This window comes from Agrilus planipennis, unplaced genomic scaffold (assembly GCF_000699045.2).
Source record: "Agrilus planipennis isolate EAB-ADULT unplaced genomic scaffold, Apla_2.0 scaffold71, whole genome shotgun sequence".
Classification (NCBI taxonomy): domain Eukaryota; kingdom Metazoa; phylum Arthropoda; class Insecta; order Coleoptera; family Buprestidae; genus Agrilus; species Agrilus planipennis.
In genome coordinates this window covers 963,740-975,876 of record NW_020439007.1, presented here as the reverse complement: position 1 = coordinate 975,876, position 12,137 = coordinate 963,740, and positions in this window count along the sequence as shown.

Here is a 12,137-nt window from a genome sequence, read left to right as displayed (position 1 = left end):
TAAACAAGGGTTTGAACCGAACCCGAACCGGAACAAAAACCGGAACGAACCGGCTTGTTTTTCCGAACCGTGAACAGGGCCGATCCTGGCGACGGGCGAAAATTGGGGGAAATCCCCCCTCCCCCGTCGTCGTCAAATTTGGGACATGAGACCGCACAGAGCGGCCGCCTACTCAGGATCGGCCCTGTCTATATAATTATATATACGCGTTCCGGTAAAAAAAAAATTAGCACAACACCACTGGGCAGAGGAAAGATAAAGGCCTAAATTAGATTAATTTAGATTAGATTACTGTTCACAAATACAGATGTGAGATGTTCTAGTTTCTAACTTCCGGATTTAGATAAAGCTTCTTTAAATAGCGAGACTTTCTGTCAGTTTTCTACACCCATTCAACATTTTCAACTTCTTTGATTACGGATTAACGAATATTTTCATAACCTATACTTTGATCAATTTAGATTTTCCAGTTTCTGTATTGTAAGCATTTATCGTGCTCATTATTAACGAGCCGACCCTGGGCAATAATACCACCCCATTTCCACGAAATAAAGTACCCGTGTTCATACCTGAATCTATTGTATAACAGTTCCACAGGAATCTATTTACACTTAGGTGCCGGAAATATGAAACCGTTAATTTACACCTCTGAGAGTGTTTTGTCACCTGAAGATGAAATCCGGTGGTGCCGGGATCTTCACGCATACCCACCATATGCATAATACATATAACAATAAATGCGTTGTGGTGGTCGTCTATTATTACTATTGCTGCATATACAATACATTTTTACAAACACACCAGTGACGGTTCGTGCTCGAATAAGGACAGGACTTCGTTACTTTTAAATGGCTAATTGAAAAATCAAAACAAGTAACCATATAAGATGAGGAGATACAAATGTCATACATATGTGTACCAATTATCATGAAAGCTATCAATTAGTAAACCTCTGGTTCTATAAACGAGGTATCCTTAATATTATACATTATTGAATTGGACTGTATGAGACAGTTCTGTGCACTTCACCGAAGATACGCTTCTCCGAATGGAAATTAGTTCGATATAGGGTCCGGAACGGATCAGGCTTCCTGATCCGGATATAATTATCCGCACAGGATCCGTTCCATACTGGATTAGTTTCAAAGATTAACAAAAAAAACTTTTGGGTGTTTTATTCCCACCATTAGGTAATGCTGGTGGATGAGCAGTCCCTCCGGACTAGGCCGGAAGGTAAAGCGGAAGGCCCTCTACAGCCTCCTTTTAGGAATCGCGGGGGCGATGGTTCAGATGAAACGGACGAAATGAAGACAGAAGAGAACGAAAGATTATCTGTGGAATATTACTGTCCCAGCATTTGCCTAAGTGATCCAAGGAAAACACAGAAAAACTTGGACCAAGGCAGACGGACCCGGAATCGAACCTGGTTAGTTGGTGTTTTTATTTCACCTAGACAATTTATCTGTCACTTAAAAAGGAATCAATGACCTACCTCTACCACTTCTAACTTCCGTTTCTGCCTTTAATATGTCTCTGACTAGTCCTTCATGCCTGAGAAGGTGTCCTACCAACCTATCTCACCTATTTTTTATAGACTTCCATAAAGTCCTCTATTCTCCTATTCTTTCTAATACCTCTTCATTTCTAACCTTTTCTACCCACGTTATCCTCATCATTCGCCTGTAACACCACATTTCGAACGCTTCTAACCTTTTCTTTTCCGCAGCGACAACCGTCCATGTTTGGCACCCGTACAATGCCAGGCTCCAAACATACATCCTTAACAACCTTTTTCGAATTTCTAATTTAATCGTTCGCAAGCACAGAAGCGACTTCTTTTTACTGAAGGCGACTTGACCCTGCGTTATCCCCTGCTTTATATCCGTACTACTCCTTCAATCCTGACTTATCTGACTTCCTAGATATCTAAAATCAGTCACGGAAATTATAGATATCAGCTTTCATGTAGTAATTCATAAATATAGGTTTAAATATTTTTTTTGCAAACAGAAAATTTTGAATTAACCTCAAAAAATCACGAGATTTTCCTAGGGAATATTGACTACGTGAGGAAAACCTAAATCCATCTCGCCCTTGTAACCGAACGTGGTAGTTTTGAAGACCTCTCCCCAGTCCTCTGACGGGTCACGTAGTACGGGTATACAGAAAACAAAACAGAAGTTTTTCCAATTGTTTCCCTGCGATCTTACGCATCGATCGCCCCTGTGTACAACTTAATAGACTCCACTTGCTGTCACTGTCGTATACGATGTCCTACAGTTTTCTCACCATGAAATTATGACAATAAGAGAATGATTTGATTACATTTCGAGAAATAACACCGTGATGTTACGGAGTCTCTACCGCGTAGGCTTATTGTTATGGTAATTGGGTAATAAATTTGGAGTATTTCAAACGGTCAAGTAGTTTGAAGGAGAATTAAATAGGGAGGCCTAATATTTACCTGGTAGTGGAGTAAATAATATTTATTAAGGTTCATAAGATGTAGAAAAGGTGTCAAAAAGGGTCTACAATATTAGCTTATTATAAAAGGTAAGTGATCGTAAAATAGCCTTCCATAAAACGGTCAAGGTATGTCGGCGTTTTAAGTTTTATAATTGTTGTAAACTTCGGTTTCGTACAGGTGTATTTTGAAGATAACAGGAGCTAATAAAATTGTCTGTCAGTCCTAAATTTTAACAAATGAAAGATGAAAATAAGAAAGGCAAATAGTATTCATTCAAAATAAGCGAAATTTTCTTAGAACTTCTAATACCCATGTAACAAGGACCGATTGGTGAAATACGAGGGTGGATTGATAAGTTTCCGGCCTAACCAAGAGATGACGCCACTAGGCCTACCTTGAGGTGACATTCTATAGTACCATCCTTGGATAGCTTGTAGCTATAGTTTCAGCCCGATCTCCTTGCTAGTGTAGGTTTGACAGCACGCTGAACAAGACGCCTCTGTGGTTTTCGTAAAAATGGAAAAGCAGGAAAATCGTGCTGTCATCAAATACTTTTATTTGAAGGGGTTAACGCCGAAGGAAATTAAAAAAGAGATGGACTCAACACTGGGGACATCCTCCCCGTCATATTCAACCGTTAAGCAGTGGGTTTCCGAGTTTAAAAAGGGTCGTGTGAGCACCTCTGATGGGCCTCGCTCAGGACGCCCCGTTGAGGTCACAACTCCAGATATGATCGAAAAAATTCATCAAATAGTGCTGGGAGACCGCAGATTGAAAGTGCGTGAGATAGCTGAGACCTGTAAGATGTCATATGAACGTGTGCAACATATTTTGCACCAACATTTGCATATGGAAAAGCTCTGTGCAAGATGGGTGCCGCGTTTGCTAACAGTCGACCAAAAATTGATTCGAAAAAACATTTCTACCGCAAATTTGTCATTGTATAAGCGTAATCCAAGCGAATTTTTGCGTCGATTCGTAACCGTTGACGAAACGTGGGTCCACCACTACACTCCTGAAACCAAAGAACAGTCTAAACAGTGGATTGGACCAGGGGAACCAACTCCAAAGAAGGCAAAAACAATTTTTTCGGCGAACAAGGTTATGGCTACTGTTTTTTGGGATGCAAGAGGTATTATATACATTGATTACCTTGCAAAGGGTAATACTATCACTGGTCAATACTACGCAGACTTATTGCAACGTTTGAGCCACGAGGTGAAAATTAAACGACCTCATCTGGCGAAGAAAAAAATCTTGTTTCATCACGATAACGCACCAGCGCACACGTCAATCGTTGCGACGGCTAAAATCAACGATCTAAAGTTTGAATTGATGCCGCACCCTCCTTACTCTCCAGACCTAGCCCCGAGTGACTATTTTCTGTTCCCTAATCTCAAAAAATGGCTTGGCGGTAAGAGATTTGCGGACAATGAAGAAGTAATCGAAGCTGTAAATGGTTATTTTGAGGAGCTTGACGAATCAGTCTATAGAGATGGCATTAATAGACTGGAACACCGCTATGAGAAATGTATCAGCCTTGGAGGAGATTATGTTGGAAATAAAAAAAAAAAATTTTTTAAAAACCTTGTTTTTCTTGGTCAGGCCGGAAACTTATCAATCCACCCTCGTATATATCAAGCTAGTAGGACAAAATTACATTTCTTACCTCTGAAATGCACTCCAACTTGCTACTTATTTGTTACTAAATCCAAACATTTGTCGCTCCAGTAGGTTACTATAAAATAGATACATTCTAGCCTACTATCAAGCTGGGACTACATATACCGTAAAGAATTACTGTAAGGGTTATGATTTGTCGCAGAAAGACAGAGAATTTGTCGCGAATCCAGCCACCAGCTGATCAGCGAAAATCGACTGGACAGCCATCAAAGTCAATGATACTGGAAGCACCATATTCTGTCTGTATTTTTCAACTATACCATTTCAAGGTACCCTCTGTTTGTGGCAGTTTATAAGGCTCTACAATCGTTATTTGCTGATCAGATCGAGGATAGACACGCGATAAAATGTGGTACAAATACCATGTCTAACGACAAATTATATCCCTTACACTATTTTATTATACCATTACTATTCCGAGATACATTTTACATAGTGCTGCCTTAGCAGTTATCCAATCGTTTTTCGCCAGACAGCTTGAGGATACTCTCGCGACAAATTGCGGCAAGAAAAACATCTTCAAAGACAAATGATAATCTTTACACTATTTTAGTCATCATCATAAGGTCGTCAGTCCTAAGACTGGTTGGACACGCACCTCCACTCTTTCCTATCCTGAGATAAACTTCGCATTTCCCTAAAACTAGAACAGCCCACAACCTTAACTATTTGCGAACAGTAACCTAATCTAGGTCTAACTCTACCCCTCTTAACTCCTGTTTCTGCCTCTAATATGTCTCAGACTAGACCTTCATGCCTGAGAAGGTGTCCTACCAACCTATCTCGCCTATTTTTTTTGACTTCCTCTGTTCTCCTATTCTTTCTAATACGTCTTCATTTCTAACCTTTTCTCTTATCCTCATCATCCGCCTATAACACCACATTTCGAACGCTTCTAACCTTTTCTATTCCGCCGCGCCCAGTGGCATGTTTCGCACCCTTTAACAACCTTTTTCGAATTTCTAAATTAACCGTTCGCGAGCATAGAAGTGACTCCTTTTTATTAAAGGCGACACGACCCTGCGCTATCATCTGCTTTATATCCCTACTACTCCTTCCGTCCCGATTTATCTGACTTCCTAGATACCTAAAATCAGCCACTTATTCTAATTTTTCGTCTCCTATGTTTATATTCGCTCTTTCCTTACTTTTTCTTCCTTTGCATACCAGTATTTTAGTTTTACTTTTATTAATTTTCATACAATACTGTTTCGCCAATACCGCTTCCATTTTATTTAAAGATAAAAAATAAAAAGACCTTTAAAGTAAATTTCTCATTTCAAATCACTTGTTAGTTATTAACCGATAAAACACCTTGTATAAAGTAGATACCACAATTTATTTCAATAATGATTTTACTTTTATTTTCCATTTCGATCACTGTCGTCATCATCATCCGTTTTAATCAATCAAAAAACGATCAACGGAGAATAAATAAGAAAATCTTTAATCATTTTAACGGAAGCTCTTTGTGGTCTGTGTGTTTGTTTCTATAGTAACAAATCACTTGTTTATTTTCGAAGTATCCCGCTGTTTATCTATTAGCAGAGTGAATGTTTTCAATGATGGCACAAGCCGTGTGTCTATTGTTATTAGGGAAGACATATAAAGTGGTTCATTTTATAAGCCTGTAAAACAAATACTAACCGTAGCCGAAAACAATGCCAGGCTCTGTTTACGCTGAATCCGTCACTTCCAATGTTTAAATACCACCATTTTATTACTTCCGTTTTAAGATCCGATCTACAAATTTGATAACTTTACGTAAAATACGTACACTGTTCTATTGAAATGATAAAGAAGAAGAATATTGCGCCAAGTGTAACTCAAAATTTCAGAACTATAGGGTTGTTCGGAAAGTCATTTCGTTTTTTCCCGACAGAGGATTTAATTGTATTCTTTTGCACCCAACTTCACATTTAAGCCGTATAATTTTTATATGCTTTGAGAGCTGATATAGCAAGGCTTGTGTGTGAAAAATTCCAATTAATTCTACGCAGTAGTTTTTGGTTGGTGCCCTTTTAAATATGGAGAGCGATAAGCAGCATTTTCGACATATCTTACTGTTTTACGACAGAAAGGGTAAAAATGCTGTTCAAGCCAGAAAGAAATTGACTGATGTGTATGGAGAAGGTGTGTTGACAGTACGCCAGTGCCAGAACTGGTTCGCTAAATTTCGATCCGGCAATTTTGATGTCGAAGATGCACCACGTTCGGGAAGGCCGGTTGAAGCTGATAAAGACGCGATAAAGGCATTAGTTGATGTGAACCGGCGAATAACAACACGTGAGATCGGATTGAGGTTAAATTTATCAAATTCAACAGTTTATGACCACTTGAAAGGCCTGGGATTATCCTCGAAGCTCGATGTATGGGTTCCCCATGTTCTCACAGAGAGAAATCTGTGTCGCCGCATTGACGTCTGCGATTCGCTTCTCAAACGTCACGAAAATGATCCGTTTTTGAAGCGCATCATCACTGGGGACGAAAAATGGGTTGTATACAACAACGTCAAACGCAAGAGGTCATGGAGCAAAAAAGATGAACCGGCTCAAACCATTTCCAAAGCCGATATTCACCAAAAAAAGGTGATGCTGTCTGTTTGGTGGGATTTTAAAGGAATCGTTTTTTTTGAGCTTTTACCGGATAACACAACGATTAATTCGGAAGTCTACTGTCATCAGCTGGACAAACTGAATGATGCACTTCAACAGAAAAGGTCAGAACTAATCAACAGGAAAGGTGTAGTGTTTCACCAAGACAACGCGAGACCTCACACAAGTTTGGTCACTCGCCAAAAGCTTTTACAGCTTGAATGGGATACAATGCTACACCCACCATATTCTCCAGACCTGGCACCATCGGATTATTATTTGTTCCGGTCACTCCAAAATTTTTTAGACGGTAAAACCTTCACCTCAAATGAGGAGGTCAAAAACCTCCTCGATCAGTTTTTTGCCAGCAAAGACCAAAAATTTTATGAGCGTGGAATTATGCTACTACCAGAAAGATGGCAAAAGGTGTTGGACCAGAACGGTCAATATATAATTTAATAAAGTATTTGTTTATTATAAGAAAACTGTCTTTCATTTCCACAAAAAAAAAAACGAAATGACTTTCCGAACAACCCTATGCTTTAAAACGTCAATATTTGTTTTCGATTGATTCGCACAAGCTATGTCGATGACATAATTACGATCTCCCAGTAATTTTACAATACCGTGAAAGACAGTTCGTTGTTTATAAGCCGCTTATTTCACACTCTACAAACAATATATAGATGCACCTACGAAAAAAAAAAAACGTTTCTGTCATCCCCGGCTTTTCATCAAGTTAAACAATGCCCGCCTTATTGATTTATTTCAAACAGCTTTAGGGCTGAAACAAAGCGGTTAATTTAAATTTCAAAACGGTGTGTGCCCACGCTTTATTTTACTCAAGTATTATAATAACACCCGTTGGCACTATCCCGTTGTTATGTTGAAAAGAACAATGGGCGACAGTTTAAGTGTGGGGTGTAGTGAACAAAAAAACGATTTGTCACCCGATTAGCACAAGATTAAGATCTAGGTATACTATAAAACAATAATCCCTGGCGTCGTTTTTATTTATTTTGATATTTTACGTAACTTTTAATATACAGTGTAAACTCTTTATAACGTCACTCGATTTAACGACAAACTCCTTAGAACGTCGAAATTGCTTGACTTTGGTTGGTTTACATTGTTTTCTATACAATATTACACTCTATATAGCGTCACGTTCACTCTATTTAACGACAACAATGCGGCATTAGAAATCATTGAGCAGTACTTTCTAAGTTGCCGAAATAGATAAGAACTGCAGCTGTGTACGTTGTTGAAGAAGACGATCCTGTCCCTCCACCAAGCATCAAACAAGCACTTGATGCAGCGAAACTATTAAAAAAATACTTTTTATATAATCAAATTGATCCAGCAGTATCTCAAGATATGAGTAAGATACGTAACAAAATACAATTAAAATATTGGAGCAGCAAAAAACATCAGACGAAGATAACAGGCTATACGCAATGTATGAATAATAATGTTCGTGTGCAAAATGTGTACTATATTGGTAAATGCATATTATTATAGAATAGTAAAATAATATCTTTTATTTCTCTCCATTTAACGACCACTCTGTATAACGCCGAAAAATGTTCGGTCCCTTAAATTTCGTTATATAGAGTTTACACTGTATCTTGAACTTTACTGTCTTTTTAGTCCAACATAAACGTATGTCTCACCAAAAGATAGATACCAAAACATCCCTCCCATCAACAGAATTTGACTGATACATACCTGCAACAAAAAAGAAAAAATACGAATTAAAATCGAAATAAATTACAATTAATATAAAAGAATCACTAACAATAAATTAAAACAGATCAGCAATCAAGGCGCATGTCCAGAATATTTTAGAACGTGGATGTACATTGGACAAACGAATAGCCGCTTTGATAAAAAGATCCATAAACATAACGAAAGTTTCTTTTTCTTGCCTTCTTCTATTCTAATTTAATTGTTTTCAGCTTCAAATTTTCCTCAATGAACACTAATGACATAAGACACAGGAAATTTGAGAAGGGTTTAAACACAGCCGCCAGCCAAGTACTTAACTAATGAGATTATTATACCTTTATTAATCGTAAGCAGATTAGATGCGAATTATTGCGGCTTTACCTAAGACACATATACATACATATATTTATTATAATTACAGGATGTCTCCTACCAGTTCTTATTTTTTTTTTGCCTTTAGTTCATATTTCTTATGTCGGAGCCACAGAGACAGTGTTTGTTAAGACACCTGCACTCCAGCACATTACGTTCTTCTAGCAGAGCAATAAACCGAGCGACTTATCTAACACAGAAATTCTTATTTAGTTCCCCAGCTGCGTAAATTCAAGTTTCTGTTCGAGGGTAATCGGAAGGAATAAAGAAGGTACAAACATGTGGGATTACGCGGTCATAAGATGAAGATAAGAACTGCACAAGTACCAAGATGCTGTATTACTATTTACGTATGTAGATATGCATGTCTAAGAGTTCATACACCCAAATCTTTACGCTACTAGATACTAGATTAACTTAAGCTTCTCGTTAATGTTAGTGGAAACCCTGCAGAAACAAGTTGGTATTTTAGTTGTATTTCACAAATCACACCTATTTATAGCAGACAGATATACTGGGTGACTTTTATGATTCCATACTAGAGAAGGTAACAAAGAATCCTTGCATGAAACTTGACTGTATGTTCGTCCAAGTCACAGTTGTTTGATATTTTTTTCATTTTCAGTAACTATAAAATTACACACCATCATCATCATCATAAGGTCATCAGTCCTAAGACTGGTTGGACACGTACCTCCACTCTTTCCTATCCTGAGCTAAACTTCGCATTTCCCTAAAACTAGAACAGCCCACATCCTTAACTATTTGCGAACAGTAATCTAATCTAGGTCTACCTCTACCCCTCCTAACTCCTGTTTCTGCCTCTAATATGTCTCTGACTAGACCTTCATGCCTGAGAAGGTGTCCTACCAACCTATCTCGCCTATTTTTTATTGACTTCCATAGAGTCCTCTGTTCTCCTATTCTTTCCAATACCTCTTCATTTCTAACCTTTTCTACCCACGATATCCTCATCATCCGCCTATAACACCACATTTCGAACGCTTCTAACCTTTTCTTTTCCGCCGCTCCCACTGTCCATGTTTCGCACCCGTACAACGCCGTGCTCCAAACATACACCTTTAACAACCTTTTTCGAATTTCTAAATTAACCGTTCGCGAGCATAGAAGTGACTTCTTTTTATTAAAGGCGACACGACCCTGCGCTATCCTCTGCTTTATATCCCTACTACTCCTTCCATCCTCACTTATCTGACTTCCTAGGTATCTAAAATCAGCCACTTCTTCTAATTTTTCGTCTCCTATCTTTATATTCGCTCTTTCCCTACTTTTTCTTCCCTTGCATACCAGTATTTTAGTTTTACTTTTATTTATTTTCATACAGTACTGATCTGTCAGTACCGCTTCCATTTTATTTAAAGCTATCTCTAGGTCCTCCTTGCTAGATGCTAATACTGCTATATCATCTGCAAATCTAAGCATACTAATCTTTTGCCCTTGCACATCTATCCCTACAGTTGTACTGTCTTTAATGATGTTGATGGCGTCTTCGATGTATAGATTAAAAAGTAGCGGTGACAGTGTGCATCCCTGCCTGACTCCCTTCCTAATATTTACTTCTCTACGTTGCATCCCCAGCTCTATAACTGCCTGTTGCTCTTTATACAAACTAAGTATCACTCTTCTATCTTTGTAATTCATACCTACATTTTTAAGTATAAAAAATTACACACCAAGAGAAGAAAAAGTATAAATATATTTGGGACGTTTAAAATTGGTATAGTCCTCAATAAACTGGCGTATTTACTTTCAATTTACTAACTAGACTAGAACGGTTGCTGACAGAACGCCTATTTTTACTCACGCCAGACGTCGCAGGGAATATCGTAAACATAGAAAAGAGATGCCAGGTAGGAATTGCAGCGGACATGCAAGATGAAAGATGAAAGCGGAAAGATGCAGACAACCAGAATTTCGGCATGTCGTCAGCATCGGACTTTAAAGAAAGTTCAACATTCTCACGAATTTAGGAAAGCTAAAACTGTTGTTTAAAGATATAATTGCAAACAGGCAGTTATAAAGCCGACCCTGATCTTTTGCCTACCTAAGCAACCTCTAACCGCTGCACCGGTTACTATTATTCGGTTATCACTTTTCACTTTGCCTGTACTACTCATGAAGCATTTCCTAACCCAACAGAGTTAGATCTGGTGGCAGATGTAACTGCGGATGAGGTATCTTGAGCCGCAGCAGCAGAAGAGGTACAGATGAAGGAGGCCTTACGACCTGAAAGACCCGCAAAAGAAGCGGAGCAACCAGGACAACTGGTGAAGCCCTAAAAGATGGCTGACAATGACCGCTGTCAATGATGGCTAACAACAGCTGATAGCCGTAATGTCAGAGTACGTGTGCAGAAGGTAAAATTGAACGTAAAATGAATTTCCATGAGAAAAGACATGGAATTTTGAGGAGGAAGGTGTATTAGAACAGTACACCAGACCCGTATACGATTTTTTACCATACTTCTGCCCCGAAAGTACCATTTATTCTGATTTCCGAGATGAGATAGGGAAACATAACCTCCTAGGTAAGAAATTGCATTAAGCGTTTATTAGGAAAGCATTTCGACATCTTCCGAGTCAAAGGTGAGGTGCCCAGAACAAAATAAAATAAAAATCATATTATTAAACATTATTTTTATTTTCCCTGTTCCCACCTTCACAAATAGTACCCATAGGTACAAGTGAATCTGTAAACATTGGAGGTTTCAGTTAGTTATTTTTCTAAGTTCAAGTATATTTTAAATATATCACGGGGTCAGTTAAGGTCAGTATCCGTTAGAGAAAGGGCACGGCCGTTCTTTTTTTTTTTTTTTAACGTGTCGCTTTTATCATTTAATTTATTTGAGGTTTGCATGACCTGTCCATCGGCCAAGCCGCGTTCCGAAACACGTGACGAGACCACAACAATTAATACGCCAACAACAGACCACCGACCACCGTCACTCATTCAGCCGCCAACCACACATACACACATACATACATACGTACACACGAATCAGCATAGCTGCACATAAAGGTGTGGCGGCGCCCCCTTAACATTTATATGTATGTATGTTTGTCTGAATCCCATAGTACTTTTACCACTACACTATATTTACGAAAAGGGATGCAAGAGCAGGACAGGCAGGGCAGGATAACTACTGCGAAGCGATTTACGTGCACCGAAAGTAAGGAGTGGCACCATCGCAAAGATCGCTTACTATCACCGACGCGTCGCCTACTTGGATTATTATACGTATATAGAATAAATTATTGCACATTGGAGACAAA